Below are 21613 nucleotides of genomic sequence, written 5' to 3'. Positions count from 1 at the left end.
AGAGCGGAGGAGCTTGTGTCCTGTCTCAGTCACTGTCCTCTTTTCAAGTCATGCCTTGCTGTATCAGCCCCTCTGAGAAGCTTGGTGATAGGTGTGGAGGGATGTTAATTATTTTTCTTCAAAACTGTGTGGTGTTTGCCTATATTGACCTGGAGTTATACTCCAAGCATGGTGATGACTTTTGTTTCCATAGGAAAATATGCACTTTCTTTCATTCTTTAGTCTAGTTTAATTTAAGGTTGCTCTAAGCAGCTGTTTTTTTGGCCGTTTCAGATACCAGCCAAAAATATTGGTGTTCAGCCTTCAGAAGGCTTTATGTGTAGGTTAAACAAAGGAGTATTTTATGAAGGATCTAACCCTGGCACTGCAGCATCCCTTAGGTAGGTGTAGTGATGATTACCTAAAAATGCCAAAGACGTAGTAAAGTCAGAAGTTGATTGTGCTCATCCTTGAAAAAAATGGTTAGAAGTCAATTTAAAAAATGTAATTTTCAGAAGGACTAGTATTTGACAATTGTTTGAATATGATTTGAGTGAAAATGCCATTTCCTTCTCTTTCTGCCACCAAAATTGCAGATTCCTTTCAAGCCTCCAAGGCAAGATGATCAGTAGTCATCTCCATGCTGCAGTGGTTTCTCTCTTTGTCTCTTTTTGCCTGGTATATTAAGAACCCTCCTGGTAGGCTGGCTTGTATTTAAATTAGTTTATCCTCTATCTCAGTTATGAAGCTCTCTTGGTTATAGATTTAGTGTTAGCATTGAGTGAGAGCATTTCTGTAAGTAGCCATTTCTGTAAGTGGTATGTTAATTGTGTAAAAAAAAAAAATTAAAAAAATTAAAAGGGGAAACAAAATGCATGGACTATACATCTTGCTTGAGCTTTCTAGCCTTAGAATTTTGGCAGGCGTGTTGTGAAAGAGACTTCTGCTTTCCTGATGGAAACCCTTTGAATTAAACTTTCTTTGAGTTGAGGGACTTTGTGCGTCTGGTATGGAAAAGCTTGCAAGTGTACCCGGCTCACCGTGTCTCTGGAAAAAACAGCTGCTATGTCTGCTTGAGTGTTTGTCCTGGGGATCTGCCCAAAAATCTGGTTTTTTACATTGCTTGAGCAGAGTATCAGGCTTGGCACACTTTGTCATGCAAAATAATACCGATAGCTTTGGCAGCTGGCACACCTTTCAAAGAGCCTATTATTATAAAGTTGCCATAACTCATTAATTATGCTGTTGAGGTAATGATAGTGGTATTCTAGTATAGCTAAAACAGCTCCTGTAAAACCAGGGATCACTTCGGTTCTGTTCTACCAATTTGGCATGCTGCAGAGGTACAAGGTACTTTCTCCCTCATCATTGGTATCTGTGATAAAGTAATCCCATGCTATCCCTATTAAGGTTGCAAAAGCCACAAGGATGATGCATGAGAAAACAGACTTGGTGTTAATAAATTAGAAGCTAGATCATGAAATCATAGAGCGGTTTGGGCTAGACAGGACCTTAAAAATCATCTAGTCCAACTCTTCTGCCGTAGGCAAGGACACCTTCCGCAAGACCAGGTATAAGATGCCTAATGCTTTCTTAATAGCTGCAGTTGCACACATGAAAATATGATTTACTTATTGATATGATAACATCCTGCAAAGTGAATGCAGTGTGAATTTTTACCTGCCTAAAACCTTACTTGTAGACATAACTATTCATTTTTATACTTAACTATTAGTATATCTAATGAAGAATTGTGCTGGATGTTGGACTGAACTTGAGAAGTCGCAGTGGTTGTGCTTACTGAGTACTTTGTAAAGCTGCATTGATCTGCAAATTGAGCAATCACCTCCTTTTTGGTGGAAATGTGAGCCTAACAAAGAGAAGTCTTTGGATTAATTTTTGTTGCATATTGTTTTCTTTCCAAATCTAGAATTACAGTTTATGAAAGTAGCAGGGAGACAGAGGCTTATTGGATGCTCTTCAGAGGATTTTGGGGACACCCTCTGCAGCAAAGAGGCAAGGAGCTGTCAGCCTTCTCTGTTTGGTAAGCTTGTCCCCAGTGTGCTCCGTTTACAGCGCAGATGCTGGAGAGCACCAGCGTAGTGTGTGCTCTTCAAGCTCTGCACTAAAACACTCTGCTGGTTTGAGGTAAATGTAATTGCTGTGTCTTTTTCCTGGAGGCTGAGCTATTCGCCTTCCCTGGAAACCAAGAGAAAAAAACCAGCTGTTATTAGTAGATCAAAAAAGAGCAATCTAGCAGCCCGCCTAATGCACAGGTCATGCCACAGCCTGGAGCTGGGCTTTTTGTTAAGAGCAACTCAAATAAGAAAAGTGAGCAAACCTCCGAACAAAACAGAAACCAAAACTAACAAAGGAAGCATCTGTTATTCAGATGAACTGATATAGGTGAGGGAGGAAAAAACAGTCATCAGAGACTTCCAAAGGCTTGCTGCTTTGGCCAGAAATCTGCAGCTTGGAGATGGCAGGCATTTTATAGTCTCATGATGATGATGCAGGTGTTTCTATGGTGCAACCCTAGGCAAAAGCAGGCTGGGGCATGAAAAGGGACAGACAATGCTGAGCTAGGATGCAGGAAGACCAAGACTCAGGTCTTACTCTGTTTAGAAGAGTTGAGATGCATGTCTACAGGACAGCTCTGTTTCTGTTCTCCACTGTGTTTTTGATACAACAAGAAGTACTGTTGGGAGGAAGGAAAACTCATCCAGCACTGGCCTCCATTTGCAGCTGGCATGCTAAAACAGAGTGTGGCACTGGTGTGTGGCAGCGCTGAGGGACTTGCTTCGCTGCTCTGCATGAGCATCTCTCCATTGTGGCATGATAGGAGCCCTGGTTTGCAGGACACCTAGCTTCAGGCTGAAGTGGGTTGGTTTGTTTACAGGCCTAGCACAAGGCAGAGATGCTCAGGTTAGTGGATCAGGAGGACTATTTGTTCTGGTTACTCTCCTAGTTGCCAGAAGCCCGACTGGTTTGAGGTGGGAGAAGAAACAAGAGGAAGCGTTGTTTTAGCTGGATGCCGAATATAAAGAGCGAGTACGATATGCCCACAGGCTGCATCGTCGGCACATAAACCTAGTGAACAGGAGAGAGGACAGACTGCTTGTATTGGCACTGCTGTCAGCTCTCATTTTTTCACAGCTGGGGGACCATGAATGCACAGACCCCATTGATGGGATGTCCTGGTTTTAACCTTCTCAGTGGAGGGATTTGTCAGCCCTGAAACATAACATGTTTCTGTGTGCACCTTTCCAATAGCACAGGGTTTCACACCTCTTTACTGAGTGGTCCCTGCTAGCCCCAGAGCTGGCCAGTGCCGTGACGCTTATCTGCACCTCTTTGTGGAGCGAGAGATGCCTGGCCCACAGTTTTTAATAGCAATCATCACTCTCATTATTTTTGTCTGCAATGTCCATAGAGCTCAGATTTTAATTTAATCAGCAACTGGTGAGAGCATCCTCATAAAATTTTTGTAACCTATCATTTTAGTACCTTAGAAGTCTTGGCTCCTTGTACTCAGAAGTGAGTAACCTTGTGTGAAAGTACATCAAACACTTGAGACAGCTGCCTAGAATGGGAAGCACAGGAGGAGCATGAAGAAACAGGAGCACTTTGTCAGCCCGGTTGGAAAATAGCTACAGCAGAGAGAAAATACTTCTTTTTATGTGCACATGCAGTTTCTGACATCAAGGCAAGCTGCTGTGACTTAGAGGACAAGTTGTATGATCTGCATAAAGTCCTTATGATTTCCCATCTGAAGGCAGAAGTGGCTAAAAACCTTCAAAAGAAAGGATCTCTGTCAGATTTTGTTGCTGCTAATTTGTTCTGGAGGGTTGGTTGCCACAGGGAGAAGGATTATTGAGATCTCTGCTCTGTGTTACCTGGTTCAAGCGAGATGGAGATGTCCTCTGTGTGAGCCATGCAGGACCTTGCCTGCATTCATGCATCTTCTGACAGAGCAGCCGTAAAGTGGAGTGGATCAGCTTCCTCCCTGCCATGAACTTTTTCACCGTTAATGAGAGATGTTTTTTGTTTTGCAGGAAAAACACAGCCACTCTGGCAGGTTTGTTTGCCAGGTTTTGCCTTGGATACTTAGTGAAAGAGACGAGCAGCTTGAAAACAGTGCCCTGGTCCTTTAAATCGTCAATGACAAGTGCAGGAGTAAAGTGGCTTAAAACTCGATCTATTCAGCAGGATGGCATGGCATCGCCTTTCTATTCCTTTTAAGTGTACTGGTTTTCACAGCCTTCCAGTGTCATCCACCAGTTAATGGCTTTGGAAGTGTTTGCTGTGTGTGGGAACACTGGTGTAGAGAGCTGATTCTGGTGTGTCTTCCTGGAAGTTTGTCCTGTCTGGTGATGCAAGAGTTTTGTAAGTACAATCTGCTTGTTGCAACATCTAAGATTGCAGTGGTTGGTGTGGCAGGGATGTCCAAGCAGTTGGAGATGCCTCTTGCCTTCAGATTTCCTCTGTAAAGCTTGTGGCCCATTAATGATGAGAGCAAGTGCCTTTTGTAATGGGCAGGTAGTTGTAGATGCTGGATAAATTTTGTGCCACTCTTTGGTGATCTCAGTCCCAGAGTTTGAGCTGCCTTTGGGTTGATGAAGGGCTGCTGCTCTTGTTCTTGTCTTTTAGAACACTTGCAATTTCTGTTTCAGAGTGACACACTGTGGAAAAGACAGGACTGTCTGTGTCTCACTGCTTGGGGCTCTGCACCAGACAAAACAGTGTTTCCCCTCTGAATCCTTTGCTCAGGAAAGAGAAGATGGTGGTTATTCTCTGCAAAGACAGTTGGAAGTATGTGTAATCCCTTCTTGGTCTGCTCATATTTCAGAGCCCTGGCAGAGACGGTCTCTTAAGATGCCTGGTCAAAGGACTTAAATGTTGGAGCCCGGACCTCTCCCAGCTTTGCTGTAATGCCCACATGTGGTAGCTTGAGAGCAAAAGACCTGTCACACTGGCTCCAGCCAAGGTCCAACTCAGCCAGTATCCCCTCCCCTGGGGACAACCAGAGTGGATCCTCAGGGAAGGAGAATGAGTCACTGGATTTAACAGTTGCAACAGTCTTGTTTTCCTGCAGTTTGCAGATACCTTCTATAACTCACTCTGAGTAGAAGAACATGCTGCAGGGCAATTGTGGGTCACTTGGAACAAGCATTTCCTCCTTCTGATTGACTTTTTTCATCTGCTGTCTCATGGTCTTTCTCTGCTCCTAACATGGTTTGCATGACAGCAGTGGCTCCTGTTTTCTTTCTTGCCTTGGTACATAGATGCCTTTTTTTGTGATGCCCACAGCTTAATATTTCATGACTATATACTCTCTGCCTTGACCATGCTGCTCTGGAGTCGGCATTTAGGTAAATGCTTTGTGGATGCTTTGAAGAGGATTAGAACTGACCTTCTAGTTGCAGGGAAAATAGAGTAATGGCAGACTTCCTTGAAAAAAGCATTCTGTGCTTCATCGTGTTGACTTTCTTCCTGGAAGAGTTGTTGAACATACCAAAGAGAAGGAATTTAGAAACATACCCATGTGACCCAACATCTATTACTCAGCAAGCATTTTTGTCACACATCTTGCATTTACTCTCTTGCTGAAACATTAGGCAATTTATCAGTGTTTCCATTCTGTAGCTGGACACCCCTTTGCACTGTCTTTCCAGCCAAAACCAAAGTGAGAGCAGTGTTTGCTAATGACATGATCTCAGCAATTCATCTAGATGAATTCAGAAGTTGGCTGCTCTCTCCATTTATTCACTTAGTTTAAAGTACTGAAAGCCACAGATGAATTTGTTTCTGTTTTCCAAGTGCTGTGATAAGAAAATAACCAGCCCTGTTTCCTCAAATTTTCCAGAATTGATGTCCATATACATAAAAAAATCCAACACATCTAAAGCCCAACTCATGTTCCTATACAAGAGCACTACTTCTTGACATGGCTTGATGGAGATAATGGTGTATCCAGTGAATTGATTGTCATATTCCACAATAGATAGTACACTTTATAGCAGCTTAATTTCCTGTGGCGTGTGGGGAGGACAGGTGTGTGTTGGCTGTGGGTTTTTCTGATCTCCCCTCAGCAAGGATTTTTATTTGAATGTCTATGGATTTCTCCTTTGTGCATATAGAGGTATTGCTTGGTATGGACTATGGAGGCAAAGGGGAAGCTTCGCCAGTTACCGTGATTGGTGAGGGCTCTTGCTCGAGGTGAGTGATGAAGGGAGCAGGCTAAAAGTAAAGTCTACACATCTCTACTTCTCTGCTAAACCTTGTGTTGTCTCTGTGCTGGTCTGTGTTAAGAGGATTGGAGATCCATCAACAGCAATAGAGTAGAAACTGTGTGGTGAGTCGTTTTGGTGAAACTTTTCCTGTGTGTCTTGGTTTCTCTTTCCAATGGGATTTCCTTAAAACTCACTCTCCATTTTCTGGTAACTGGTGCTAGATCAGATTGAGAAGGGCCTTTGTCTGTGGCAAGGGCTCCCAAACACCAAGATGACTAATTGATGATGGCTCTGAGCAGAGGAAATTGCCCGCCTGATTGAGTGCTGATATTTTGGTGGGACATTTCCTCTCCTCCTGCTTTTTGGGTTGTCCTACAATACCTGTCATAGTTTCCTGTGAGACTTGTATCCATTTTGCGTGTGGGATTTGTTCTTCACCTGTGACCAGAATGTGTCTGATGTTTCTTTAGGAATAGCAGCAGCAAAACCAGGCGGCTGTCACTTGCTCTCTAAAAAGCATTTTGTTTCTGTTTTCCACTGTACCACAACACAGCACTGCAGACTTCTGTCTCTTGTTCCAAGTGCAAGTAGTTTTCTTTAGTTGTTTGTGTTCCTGAAGAAACTCGTGGCGACACAACACCAAAATTCTGCTGTTTAGGTTGAGGTATGCCAGGGACTTGTCCTTCCCCTGAAGGGGTGGCAGACACCAAGGTGACTTGCCACAATGTAGCTGGCATTAGTGGTCCTGGGAGCTAAACTTCTGTGGGTCTTGGTGTGCCCATGTGTCCTTTGCGCTGTGAGATGAAACTCAGCACAGTCTGGCTTTGCAAAGCAGAGTGAAATGCTGCTGGAGAACTTACTCCTGAAGCTCTGCCTTCCTGCTGGAGCAGATCCTGTGAAGTGCCAGCCTCTGATGATCTAAAGTCAACAGGCTGCTGTCCCACAAGGTGCATGGTGCAGGGGGTAGAGAAGCCTTGTGGCAGGTTGGGAGCAGGGAGCATCTGTGGTTGTGTGAGCACGTTATGTACCCGTGCACCAGAGAGTGTCTGTCAAGGCTTGGGTTTACAAACAGAGGAGCTCATTAGTTGGAGCAGCCGGATGATGTGGCAGAAGGCCCAGGTTTGGGTAAGCTTTTAGGCAGCTGCTCAGAGGAGGCAATGGTTGAAACATTCATAGACTTGACTGTGAGCAGACTCTTCCCGGTTGCCTCATTCATGGTGGAGATGAGGGAGCACAGCCAGGAGCTGCTTATACTCATCCCAAGAGAGGTGGCAGGGAGCAGCAGGCTCCAGAGTTAAGTCTCTTCAATAATTCCCATAAAAAATTTCTGCCTTCAAAAGCCTAAATGAGCAGAGGCCTGCTAGAGCAATACAAAAAGTGTCAGCTTTTCCTGTTTTTTTCCCCATCCTGTAAGGTTCATATGGAGGAGAGTGCTCTTAGGTTCTCAAGAAAAATAGCAACAAAACAATACTAAATGCTGGCTATAAAAAACCCGCTTTTTTCTTGCTCATGTTACAATACAGAAATGAGGGCATCTCGTGCAAACCCCTTGTTATTTTAGCTTTTATTCTTTGCACGTCTCACAAGACAGCCAGCAGGTGTGCTGATACCTTGTTTTATGGCTCCATGTCCCACACGAGCCAGGAGCTCATCTGGTTGTGATCATTCCCCAAATTGTTGTTGTCTTGATTTCATTTATAAGCTTTCTCCTGTTTTCCTCATGAAAAGTTACGCAGTGGATGGTGTCAGGAGCAGAGTCAGGAATTCGAGAACTGCTGAGCTTGTCCTCAGTTGACCCGCTCACGTCTCTCACCCTGACAGCCCATGTTAGCAAAGATGACAGTGTGTTAGCCGGAAGAAATAAATTTTCTGCTGTTTAAGGAATTGGCTAATCATTACATACCTCAGTTTCCCCATTTAAGAATCTGTTCTTTAAGTCTTTAAAACTGCCTGTCTTCTCTCAAGCTTGCATCTCTTTCAAACAGGCATGAATTTTGTTGTAAAAGTCCTCTAGAGCAATGCTGTTGTGAATCCAGTGCCGCTTCCTACAGACAGGCTCAAAGTGTCTTTCCATGCATCATTTGGAGAATGGCCTGCATAATAGGATAGGACTTGAAATTTTCTTTCCTTTTTTTTTTTTGAGGTACTTTTGCAGATGTTGTGGTTAAAGGCTTCTATTTTTAAAACCTTTTATCTTGGAATGTGGTTCCATAACAGTATGTAGTGGGATTTGGAAAAAAGTCTGGTAAAATTGTATATAAGGGATGGTGAAACAGTTAGGTCATGTTAAAGTTGTTAGACTTTCTGGTGCTGATGCATGTGTTTGTTTTTTTTCTAAGGAATGTTTTTCTTTTTAAAAATACAAATAATGGACCTTCCATTTTAGACAAATTTCCCTTTTTTTACAGTGGTGGGTTTTTTTCCCAGCTAATGGCTCTTTTAGTGGGAGCTGCCATGCTCTTTCCATCTGATCTCTGTGCCCACACCTCTGACTGTTTCCTTTTCAGGAAGGAGAAGGATGCTGGTGCCAGCAGACAAACTTTGAAAGCTGCCATGCAGGGAGGTGTCACAGTTCTGAGGCATTAGGAATGAGCAAGAAAAAAAAACTACACCAAAACTCCTTAAACTTTTACTGCCATGCAAAGATAACAGGAAAATTTGCTTCTTGGTTCCTCTACTCCTTGTCATGCTAAAGTACTGAAACTGAATAATCCTGTCATCCCCTAAAAAGAACTTGAGATATTTAGGAACACTCAACTATTTTAAAAGAAAATAGGATGTTTTACCTGTTGAATGCTACAGTTGTGCTGTCGCACTGACTGTAGCTGACTTCAAATGGGACTTTTGGGTGCTGCTTAGCTGCAGGACACAAGTGATGGCTCCCTTTCTCCATATGCCATCCTATTGCTGGTGTTTTTCACACTGGAGATCCAAGTGGTACCCAGTATTGTGTTCATCTCCCATTCGCAGGACCCAGCTCCAGGCATCCTGGTGAAGCTGAGTTTGAATTAGGTGATGTTTTTCTGTCCCAAGCCTCCTAAGATCCTATTGAGAGCCAAGGGGAATGGTGGTTTTTTTCCCAAGAGCATCTGAATGCAATGCCCTAGTTACCATGGTTTTTTAAATGGAGTACTTCAGAGGATGCACAAAAGCATCTTTAGTACTTGCAGTACAAGGAGAATGAAAGGACCTAGATTATGTCAGCGCTGCAGAGAGGCTTAAGTGAGTGTCATTCATTCATTGTTAGGAGATGACCCAATTTGGATTGTATTTACGGAGTGGGAGTGGAGAATGGACCTGTTTCAGATTTCTTTTGAGCCTTAAATGTACTTACAGGCTTTGTGTAGGGATTGCATTGGCTCCCGCTGGGTAAACAGAGCCTTTTGGAGGGTGTTGCCCATGTACTGCCTGAGTGATGCATCCTGCCCTTCCTGGCTAGACGTGTGCTGCCAAAACAGGTTGATTCATGCCACAGTGTCTCCACATGGCAATGTATTGGATGGGGGGAAAATGAGTTGTCAGACAGAACTTGCCCAGCTGATTTTTATTTATTTTATTGCTTTTTCTTGCAAGGCCTTTAAAGCCTCCCGTTACTATATAATTTGCAGACTGGTTCCAGCCAAGCAGATGCTTGGCTGAAGGCTGTGACCCTGCAAAGGACTGCTGAAGGTAATAGGTTGTGCAGTCTTCACACAGTGGGGTGATTCTCTTTTTGTTTTTTTCCCCCTCCTTTCTGTAAAACAGCGGAGGATCTGTTTAAAACAACACCTGTGTCATGGTCTGCTGCCTCCTTCTTTTCACCTGGTTATGTTGGCAATGTCTGCATCTCCTTCTGGAAGGCTGCTTCCTATCTTTTCAATGATTTTGGTCCCGCTGAGAGGAATACACCATCTGCAGATCCCATGAAGGACGTAATTTCTCAGATTTTCTTTTTTTTCTTTGCAAGGGTTCCTGAAGCCATCAGATCAAGCTCAACCCTGACATGATGCAAACTACTTTGAGAAGTGTCCATAGCAGAAGCTTCTGTGGGCTTAAACCCATCTGCAGATTTGTGAGGGCAAAGTAAGCTGATAAGCATGAAAAACTCATAAGGAATAGGAGCTAGGAAGAGCTGAGCCTTTCCAGCAAACACTGTGTTCTAGTTCAGATGGGCCTCGTATGAAGACAGTGGAAATCTGGGTTTCCTTGTAGATTCATTAGCAGCATTCTCCTTCATTTTAGTGGAGTCTGGGTTGCAATCTCCAGCTAACCAATGCTTTAAGCCTGTGCCTCTTCCTCTGGAGAGACTTGTCTACCTTGCATCCTCCACAGGATTCTTTTAAAAGGAACCCTTTCTCCATGAAGAGGGGAAGAAAGGCATCCGTCCCTTCCTACAGCTGTCCCAGCAAACTACAGTCTGGTCGGCTCCAAGGGAGCCGTATCCCAGCTCTCATGGTATACAGCAGGATGGTCTCTGGAACACTCACCGGAGGAGGAGAGGGCTGGAAGCACTTGAGGAGACTGTCTGGATTTGCTCTTTTGAAGATACCATCAGCTGCAAAGCCTGGATACATCCAAGCACAAATGCATTCAAGTCCAGGCTGTGCTGGCACCACCTGACAACTTAAGGGAAGTTGTTGCTCTGTCAGAATCTGCATCCAATGCTTTTAGGTTTACAGAGAACCTGCTGACTGGGAAAGTTTTTCTGTTGTGGGAAAAAGTACTAAAATTATGTTAAATGCAGGTGTACTGCACAGCTGGAGGTGAGGGTGTATGGATGGTCTCACGGGGCAAGGTCCCAGGGGTCTGCCAGCACAGCACACCAAGGTCAGAGCAGCACCAAGTGGCCTGCAACAACTACAGAGTTGAGCGCGTAGGGGCAAACTGGCATTTCCTCCTTTTCCTGGCTTTTTCAGAAGTACAGATGGCAGGTTTTGATAACTAAAGGCTTCATACAGAGGTCTGTCTGGCATGGGAGATGTGAACCTGAGTTCAGGATTGGAACTTTTCTTGTGTAGGAGCTTTAGGCTGATTATTCTGTTCCATTTGTTTTTCCTTCCTGTTTTTTTTAGGTTTTTTTTAATTCATATTTCATAGTACTGGTCCAAGTAAAGTATAATGAAAATTGAGTAATTTGTCCTGCTTTTTACACTGCCACTGCTGTGTGTAGTTAGTAGTTTAATGCAAAATGAGGCAAGGCAGAGCTCATTTTGCTCTCATATGGCCAAGCTGCCTCTGCAGGACTTAGGAATAAGACTGCAGGAAACACATTGTATTCCTTTGAACAGGATGGAGCCTTTCACATGATTTTTTTTTTCTGAAACTAATTCTGTAATCTTGTTCTGTTATCTAATAGCAGGAAGACTACCTAAACTTGAAAACATATTTCATCTGCTCGGGGAGCAAAAGACTCCATCTTGGTCTGTCTGGAGAGCCCTGGCTCTGCCCCTGGTGCCTTGTTTGGCAGATGCTGGGGGTTGCTGTGCCCAGCACAATGCGTTGTGTCACCTTTAACTTGCATTAGGGCTGGAAGGTTTTTCCTCTGTTGCTGTTGGCTTGCCTCCAAGGTATGTTGTGGGCTGTGCAGTGCTTGCCCGCATGGACCTCCCCTGAACTTCCCCTCCATCATGTCTCTCCTACCTGAGAAGTTGCTGCAGAGCAGCTTCCCACTGCTGCTTCCCACTTGGTGAAATGTTTGTAGGGCAGTCTGTCATTCATCGGTCCTGACTGAAAAGCTGACTCCTTCCAGAATTCAGTGGGATTTCAGAAGGAATTATAAAATACTTTTAATGTCAGTGGCTTTGCATCAGGAGGATTGATTACTACTTTTTCCTTCATCCTGCTCGCTTTTCTCCTAGACTTCTTAGGCATGTGCAGATTATAATTTAATTTCCTCTTGAATTTAACAACTTTAAAAGGACTAAAATCAACTGCTGGTTGGAGTTGTGATTGGAAATGAAGAAACTTTCATGCCTTTCTCTTCTACAGCACTTTGCTTCAAGTGCAAAGGAGAATGGGGGGCTGTCCTGTAATCCACCGCATGTCTGCAACCAGAGTCCTGTTTCAAGCCCTATGGAGTAATGTTTTGGGACACCCTTTTAATCTCACGTATGACCCTCAGCTTTCAAAGAGCACAGCTGAGCTTGCTTCATTATCTTGCCAAGTTTGAGTTGGGCATGTTGTGGTCCACAAGCTCAGTGAGTGGCTTTTCTGCCACTGCCCTTATCCCTGATGCTTTTAACCTGGTTTCAGTGTAACACCCCTGTCTGCTTTCTCCTAATAACTTCGTGCCCCCCTTCACACTAATTTGTATGGGTTAGAAACCCTACAGAGTTAATTTTCTACTTGCTGGAGAGATGTAGTCCTAAATTAACTGAGGCAAGACAGATGGGGCTCTGTCAGCCCTGCCAGCTTTTCATATGCCGGCAGCCCATCAAGGGTAGAAACAGTATGTCTGGTGTCTTGCCAGGATGAGGTTGTTAGTGTATTGCCACAGGGTGGCAAGATTCAGAGGATACAGGGAATGACTCCTTAGAAAGTTAGGCTGCAGTAGTTAAGGTGTCCACAAAACAGGTAACATGCATGCTCCACTCTTTTCAGAGGTTGTGGGGTGGTGCAGCCACACAAGGACCTGCTGCACGGAAGGGAGAGCCTGTGGATTGACTATGACCAGCCACACAGAACTGCTGACATCCTTGAGCATCCCTTAAGCATGGCTGGGCACAGGAGTCCAGGGAGCCTGGAGTTGCCTTGCTCATCACCTGCCTTGGCTCCTCACTGTTGCATCCTGAAGCTCTGGGGGAGCCTGAGCTCTTTTCTTGGAGGTTCTTGAAAGACAAAGGGCAAAGTGCTACAAACCACAACAGCTTCCACTCTAAAAATACCATAAAAGGCTGTGTCCTTAGAAGCTGGGCATAGGAGCAGTTCCCACCCACATTACAGCAGCATGAGTCACCAGGCTATTGCAACTGCTTTCCATGCAGATGCCCGGCTAAAGATGCAGGAAGGAACAGAGGGAGGAACGGGGAACTGCTCCGTAGTGCTGTGGAAGTGGTAAAGAGTTAGGAAGAAGAGGATGACATGCAGGCACATATGAACTTGACCTTTGCTTTCCTTTTCTTAGATTTTTGTTTGTTTGTTTGGGGTTTTTTGTTTGTTTTTTGGAACTTCCAGCAAATGCTGTTTGCTGATGATTTGAGCCTAAGGCATTTGCAGCCAAAAGTCTTCTGAATACGCAGAAACCCCAGTCTGCTTTTAGGAATCACAGAAATTGCCACATGAATAATATGAAGCTGGAAAACCCCTCTGACATGGAAGTATGTTTTATTTACTCTCTTTAAGCAAAATTTTTTTCTTTCTATCCTCCTTGTCTTCATCTTCTCTGTCATACCTGGAGCAGAAATGGGCTGTGTGTCCTTGTGACAGATGGTGTAAAAGCACATCTCCCTTACACTGCATGCTGCTCTTACCCATGCTTTTTATCCAACAAGCAGGTATTAGGGAGTAAATTTGGGTTTGTCTAGTTTCTTTCCTGAGACTCCACCCACCTGCCCAGGCCCCAGCAAGGCTATGGTTATTGTTTTCCCTTTTCCTTCCCTTCTACTTGACGTCTTGGCTCTCGGGGTTTACCGGAACAAGTTTGTCAGTGAGAAATTCTATAAAAAGCTTCCTTTATTTAGACACCAGCCCAGTAATGACATCATGTGGACACGTCTTCCAAGTTCCACCAGGCTGAGCGGACAGAGGGAGTTGGTGGCTGTGAAGCTGAGCCCTGCCTCTTTCCCAGTGCACAGAGTGGCTCTGCTCAGTGGATGTCCTTCAAAATTACTCCAGGCCCCCCAGCACACTTCTGCATCTCCTTTAGGAAACTTTTTGGTGGTATAATATGGTGTGGTGGTCTGGTTGTCTTCCTGCTCATCACTTTCAGGTTAGTCCTCTGAAGCGCTTGCACACACGGTCTCTTCGATGCTACTAAATTTTGCATCAGGCCAGTTTCAAATAACTTTGAAAGGGAAGCAGGTGAACTGAAGGTACAAATGCCCGCATGGACAGGCATAAAGAAGTGGGAGTGGGCATGTGTGAGATGTACTGCTTATTTTATGGTGGAGAGAAGGAGGCCTCCGGGGGGGGCAGCAGGGTAAGAGTTGACCACCAAAGTAATGGATTATCAAAATTAGTTTGTGTGTGATTTCTTTAAAAAGTATTGTTTTGAGTGTTTCTGAATGGAGGAAAGGCACATGTTTGTTAAGGGTTACAAAGTAGTGACTGTGGCCTGGACAAGGTTTCTGTAGCTTCTGGAAAAGTTATTCCTGGATTTCATCTACATCTTTGGAGGAGAAGGCATGCTATGGCGTACTAAGCTTCCCCTTGTACGTGCTTAGTTTGTTAAAATGTTATCACAGGCATTTCCTTACCTGCCTGCAGTAATTCCTGGATATTTTTCTTTATGATCAGTAAACCAGAGCTTATTTAATCAATGAAAAGGTATAAGTCTGCTGGGGGACATTTAACTGACCTTCCTTAATTCTGCTTATCTGGCTGTTGAAGGAAGCCATAAGGTTGCTGTACATCATGGCTATTGCCCTTTAGAGCTGGTAGATTTTGGGCAGCACACTAACCACTTCTGTCTGTCTATAATGCAGATTTTTCCAGTCCTACCCAGGGCCTGGGTGAAATGAGAGGCAGTTTCCAGCCCTGTGCTGATACTTGCTCTGCACTGCTGCTCTATTTGTTGATGTTTTCTCCTTCCCATGTTCACCACCTCGATACTCTGAAGTATTAAAAAATAAAAATAAATCCATATTGCACAAATACTCTGCAACTTGATATGGATGGCCAAAATACTTTGTTCTCTTTAGCAAGTTATTTTGCAAATTTAAGTGGTGCTCAAAGAAAATACAGATTTGCAGTTGCCAGTTTCTGACACTATCTTTCCTTTAGGTAGCACAGAAAAGTGGGATCTTTGAGGGATCAAACAAGGTCTTTTCCTGAAGTCTCTTGCTGTGTTCCCTGGCAAAAAAATCCAGTGTTCAAAATATAACCTTAATTAAAAAACAAACAAATATGTTTTTACCATTGGGAAGTGACATCTGATAATGTTTTCTCTAAAGAAGGGGTGTGGCGATTGGATATTTTTAGCTGCAGCTATTCTCAAGTTGTTTTGTGACCTTCTGCTAATAATACATTTCTTTAACACTTTCTTTAGAGTTTTTGTAGTTCCAGAAGATTTTTCAGACAAAGATGGGGGGAGGAGAAGAAGGAGGAGCAGCCCACAGGCAGTAGAACTATTGAAATCTGTTTTCTGTTGGATTTTGGTACCTAAAAGGGTGCAATGTTAGAGTTGGGTGCATCTTATGAGGGACCTTTCCCAGGTGAGAGGAGTGGCTTATGCTTCAGCTTTTCCTCTGTCCTGTGAGCAACTGTGAAATTGCCACTGCCTGCTTCTTAAAAGCAGTTGAAAACAAGATCAAAAAAGTGAATTGGGACAAGTTTTTATAGCTGAAAGGGGAAAGCTTGGACAGAGGAATGATGTGCTAATGGAGAGGCTGTAGTCCAGGAGTCCGATGGGAAGGCAGGTGTAAGGAATGGCAGTTTAAATTTCAGGTCTTTGTGGTTTGGGCTGTGGCTGACTGTCTGGAGGCTCTTAGAATTTACCTGCAGATGTTGTCTCTGAGATAAGAGAGCCAATAAATTCCTGTGTGAAACGTGAAACTCCACAGTCTGATGGGCTTCTCCTCACCTGTTGTTGATAGACTGAAAAGCCAGCGCAGATCCTGAGAGTAAAGAAGCTGGTCCTGGGCTTTTGTGAACATCAAAGAGGCCATGAAAAAGCTTCTCAAAGAGAGGTGTTATGAAAAGCAGGAGAGTATTTTCAGGTTGGATTGCTGATGCTGTCTGTCTCTTGGTGGAGATGATCTGGCTTTCCAAAGTGAACAGCATAGTTAGGTGTTTCCCCGAGCTTGCCTCTGGTGGCACTGTGGGAGGAAAGCAATTAAGCTGAGTGTAAACAATAAGGACACGAGATGTGAGGGCAAGCGAGCAGGAGTAAGATAGGCAAGAGGTGTCCGTGCTGCATCTGTGGTGCACTGCTCCATCACAGTGGGCATCAGGGAAGTTGAACCTGGTGATGGGGCTGGAGAGGTGTTTGGCTTAGGCTGAACCTGGGGAAGTGACAAGGAAGGTGTTTTAAGTTGTTGTTTACTTGTTTCTGTATATTTTATTTTTCAGAACCCAGATCAGTTATCAGTGGTTTCTGCTAATTGTCAATAAATGAAATGAAATTAAGGAAACGTTCCCTGAGCTGAGGCTGTTTTGCTTTCCAGCAAATCCTTTCATGTTGCGGTGCCTTTTTAATGACCACAGGCACTGTGACAGACCAGCCTACTGAAGGTGTTGACACTGCATGTGGTCACTGGTCCAGCCTTGAGTCAGAAAAAAAAAAAGTGTTGCTGCTCTGCAAAAAAACGAGCCCACATCCTGCAGCTGCTGGCTGGGGACAGTGGCTTTGGGGGTGTTTGCAAGCCCCACACTGCTCTGGGGCTGGGCAGGACTTGCCCCAGTAAAGTGGATTTTGCTTGAAAGGGGTTATGGATCATTCAACATTAGAAACTTGCCGAAGTGGCCTTATCCCCCTCCCCTTATTTTTGGACCAAGACATTACTTATTTGTTTTGAAGCTCATATTTTAGAACTCTGTCTTTAGGAAAGCCTTATGCCAAAGTGATGGCCAGAGTTAAGATCTGACCTTTCTGAATGAGACCTCCTGGGAGCTTTCGTCAGGAAAGAGTGCAGGGCTGGTGCTGAGCTCCTGCAGGAGCCTGTTGTCTGTGACACCACATGTTCCCTTGTGTCGATTTTGAGGCATAAAATGGTTATCTGGGTATTGCTTTCGTTGCAGAGAATCCCTGCATGTATATGAAAGCTGTTTGGGCTCAGCAATGGCTGTCAGGGGCATATTTCAGTCAGGAGTCTGCAAGGTATCAGCTTGGGGCGCCGTAGTTGAACATTTCATATCTTGAATAATACTTAAACTTTTGGTGCCCTTCTTAGGTTTAGGACCTGACATTTGTTTCTCTGGCTGCTTAAAAAAAGATTAAATTAAAAATAAAAAGTGACTAAGTATTGCTTTTTTGAGAACTGTGAGCTTGGTACCCTGTTTTCATATGACACCTGTGTTTAATTCTTTATCATCGCTCATTAGCAGAAATGCCATGGGCTTAGTGCCTGGTGAGAGAGTGTTTCTTTTGGTTGCTGAGTAAAGGAGCAACATCAGCAAGAGTGGAAGTTTCATTTGGGTGATTTGGGGATGAAACATGGTGATAAGAGATCTGGCAGGAAGGAAATGCAGTGTGTGGTGAGAAGGGCAGATTCTCAGAGTATCATACTTGGAGTGTAATACAGCAGATACTCAGAGTGGACAGAGTATCTTCTGGAGATGGTTTGCAGCTGGAAAACACAGGCAGCCACTTGAAGGTAGGTCAGTGGTGCAGAACTGACCCTGTCTCTTCAAGCCATGCTGCTGCAACATTGTCTCCTCCACAGGACCTGTAAGGTGATGGAGCGGGTACTGGAGTGTGCAGTCCCCAGCAGGGTTGGGAAGGGGAGGACCAGGCTGTGCCTGGATCCAGGCTGGATTTCCTGAGTGGACTCTGAAGAGCCTCTGTCTGAAATCACCCCCTGCTGCTTACTGTTGGGAGTGAGCCTGTTGCTCTGCTGAAAACCCTTCCAAAACAGGGAGGGCAGAAACAATCTGGGAAAGCAAATATTTTCTGATAACGGTGAGCAACAGTACAAGCTTTTGTTTGTAGTCAATGGAAGGAAGTGGGAGAAACATGTAATAGCTCTAGAGCAGCACAGGCTTTACTGCTGCAAAAGAGATTTAGTGCATATACTCATCTAGCAGGTCCTAGGAGAGGAGATATCCATAAGGAGAGGCTGCTTGGAATGGGTGGGCGAGGCACAGCTTTTGTTTTGCTGCAGCTGTGCACCTGTGTGAAGCAGATGATAAAGGAAGGTCTGTGACCAGTGAGCCAAGATGGGAATCCAGGTCCAGGCTTACGTGGCAAATGGGAACTGGGGAGTTGAACTCCTTGGTTTGTACTCAGGACAAAACTTAAGCAACTGTGCTTTAAATTAAAGGGAGAACTCACAGAGGCCCTTCTCTACTCAACTGACAGTGATGATAAAGAGTGAACCAGCTCTGATCTCTGTTCTCTGGAAAGATTCTTCTTACGGAAAGACTCGAGGTTGTGTAAAAAACAATGTGAAAAGCTCCCCTGCAATTGCTATTCAATTTTGGAAGTTTTATCTGAAGGCCTGTAGGCATGTTCTGACTCAAGCAGGGATCTTACTCTTTGTGTTGGACCCATTCTTTATGTCAGGAAAAAAAGTGCCTTTCCTATCAAAAGGCACTCCACTGCCCTCAGATGCTTATTTATTGGCAACTTCCCTTTTCCAAGCTTTTTTGCACAGTGCAGAGTTCAGCTATCCTTTAGTAGGATGCATTCAGCTCTCCCAGGTTTTGATTTTTGAACAGGAAGATTCATTTCCCAAGCTGCTGAGGAAATGATCATTCTGCTTGCAATTGCCTTTTGTAGCAGTTAACTGAAATTTTTTATTTATAAGTGAACTGTTTTAAGTGAACTGTCTAGTTGTTGCTTTGTTGGATGAACATTAAAACATTTTTAAGACAAATGTATCATTCCAGTTCAGAATAGTTTTGGGGTTTTTTTCTTTAGCTGAGCATGTCTTCAGCTAAGACTGCATCTTGAAATGTAGGTGACACTGGAGTTGTATTTGGTTATTTCCTGGGGAGAACATAATTTCCTGCTGCTTTTCTGGACAGCCTTACATGGCTCTCCATTGTACCAAATGCTTGTCTTTATATCATTGTCACAAGTTCTTGTGTACTTCTCCCTCTGCTTTTTATCTCGTCCAAGAAGAGTTTTTTTAAGTTTTACCGTAATTTTCCCAAAGCAAGCTCCAGCTTTCACTGGAGAAACCCTTCTCAATCATTTCCATTAATAGACTTGAGTGTGCTGTGGTCCCCTTTGACTTGCTTTTATCCCACTTCCATTGCAGTCCATTATGCACATCAGAAATGCTGAGGACATGCAAAACAGTAAATGTAGGTATAGATCCACTGCGGTTCTGAGCATGGGTTTTTCTGGAGTTCCTTATGTTACTTCTGCAAGCATGTTTGATTAAAGGTTCTGAATGCCTCTGAAAAATCTAGAAATGCAAATATGGCATCTAGTTTGATGTCTGCTCATGTCACCTGGCTCTCTCGGTTGTACATCCCCTTGGGTCCTGGGCTTCGCAGTGGCAGGCACCTGCAGATTCAGGTTCACACTGGAGCTGCTTGGGGCTCTCCATGCACCACATGGAGCTGGATTCCAAACAGAGGGCTGGCTCAGGCCATTCATTTTGCTGCTCTTTCACCTCTGAGTCCTTTATGGTGTTAAATAAGGATTGAGCCAGATAATGTGCTCAGGCATAGTGTTCTCCCCTCATAAACGAAGCTGAATTCATGCCTCCCCATGATGATCACAACATCACAGGTGGTTTCCAAGCCAGGGGTGAGGAAGACACTGAGTTGGCAAACCTGAATTTGTGGTTCGCACTGATTTGAGGTGCCCTAGGGATGCTGGTGGTATACACTGTTACATGGTGGTACATGCCATGAAGTGTGGCAGTGTTCTGCCATCTCCCTGATGGAGGTGTGCCTGCTGGGGGCTCGACCTCGCTGCTGAGGGTTGGGGGAAAGCACTGCCATTATGGTAAAGCCTGTGGGATGGCAGTGTGGTGATGTCAGCAATCCTTGCCAAGCCTGCAGAGTGGTGTTTAGCTAATTAGGAAATTTCCCAAGTGCTGAGGCTGTGTTTGCAAGCAAAGAAGTGGTGTTGGGGTTTTTGGGGTGAATGTGGGGCTGGTGGAGGAGGAGATAAGACTCATTTTATCCCCCAAGCTCACATGCAGAGGCACCAGCTGTTTACATCCCTGGATGGGGGATCTGCAAGGCATTGCTCTGGGACTGGGCACTCCCAGCTGCAGTCACAGAGAGATGTGTGCCACGCTTGCATGGGGTTGTGGTTGGCTGGGGGTGGGTCAGACCACAGTTTCAGGAGCAGTGGTTTGGCTGTGCTGATGGTAGGGAGCTGATGCTGCTTAGCCCTTGTCACAGTGCCTGGCATGGCACCTCACCAGCTGCCTGCTACCAGCGTTAGGGCTTTGCTGGGGACTGGGAAATTTGCATCTTCTTCCACACTTAACTCTTACCGGCATCCAACACCAACCTGCCCAGCTCTGTTTTCACCAATCCCCTGAGCATCAATTCATTGAACTGATAACTTCAGTACAGAAGCTGTTGCTGCAGTAATATGGCTTACTCCAAAACATCAGTACCGTTTAATTTTCTCTGGCTGGGAAGTTGCTTATCTATCTTTCAACCCCAGTGGCAGGTCTAGTTTTACACTGACCACAGTAAAGTGGTAGCAGCCAAACACACTGTGAATTGTAAAATGTATTTTGGAGCCCTGACCAAATGACAGAGGTGTTGATTTCAACATTATTAAAAGAACTCAAGAATCTTTGAGTTATTTTTATATTGACTTGTAAGCTGGCAAGCTGCTTTTAACAGGGTGTCCTACCTGACCGTTTCATAAGCTGAAATATTACCTCTGCCTTAAGTCTTCACCTCTGGTTGGATTTTATAAACATGTTTTCCACTAAGAGAAGAGGGGAGGACTTCTTACATGAAAAATTTCCTCAAAGGCAAGACAACCATTATGAGAAGGGAGAACTGGTAACAAAAGATGTGGAGGAGGCTGAGGTACTCAACAATTCCTTTGCCTCGGTCTTCACTGGCAGTCGGGCTTCCCACATCTCTCAAGTCCCTGAACCTCCGGGTGGGGACTGGGGCAGTGAAGTCCCTCATACTGTAAGCAAAGAGCAGGTTTGAGACCACCTGATGAAACTCATTAGGCACGAGTCTGTGGGGCCTGATGAGATGCATCTCAGGATCCATAAGGAACTGGCTGATGTGGTTGGCAGGCCACTGTCCATCATATTTGAAAAGTCACAGTGGTCAGGCAAAGTCCATGGTGACTGGAAAAAAGGGAAACATCACTCCTATTTTTAAGAAGGGTAGAAAGGAGCACCCTGGGAACTACAGACCAATGAGCCGTACCTCTGTGGCTGGAAAGATCATGGAACAGGTCCTCATGGAAGCAATGTTAAGGCACATGTAAGACAAGAAGGTGATCTGAGACAGCCAGCGTGTAGTTCAAGGGTGTAAAAAAGTTTTGGGAGACATTTTCTCAGTCCTTTCTGGTGTTGGATCAAATAGTTCTTATTTCTTTGAAGTTTTCTATTGTTGGATACGCTTACATGGGGCTTTGGTAGAAAAGAAGTTAACAAAACTTC

The 21613-nt window shown here is 44.4% G+C and overlaps 1 protein-coding gene across 4 annotated transcripts in view; it reads left to right on the top strand.

Moving 5' to 3' along the window:
- The window catches only part of LOC113977296 (USP6 N-terminal-like protein), a 77680-nt gene that overhangs the window by 20359 nt on the left and 35708 nt on the right, over positions 1–21613 (top strand). Inside the window, exon 1 of one of the 4 annotated variants that reach the window (XM_027703316.1) lies at positions 4295–4365. The exons of the other annotated variants lie outside the window; for them this stretch is intronic. The gene's annotated coding sequence lies outside the window, so the exon portion shown is untranslated. Of the gene's footprint in view, positions 1–4294; positions 4366–21613 lie in introns of those variants that run through there. 4 annotated transcript variants of the gene reach the window in all.

This window comes from Neopelma chrysocephalum, unplaced genomic scaffold (assembly GCF_003984885.1).
Source record: "Neopelma chrysocephalum unplaced genomic scaffold, ASM398488v2 Primary Assembly neopelma1_24, whole genome shotgun sequence".
Classification (NCBI taxonomy): Eukaryota; Metazoa; Chordata; class Aves; order Passeriformes; family Pipridae; genus Neopelma; species Neopelma chrysocephalum.
The sequence above is the reverse complement of the archived record's forward strand: the minus strand, read 5'-3'. Positions and strand labels throughout refer to the sequence as shown.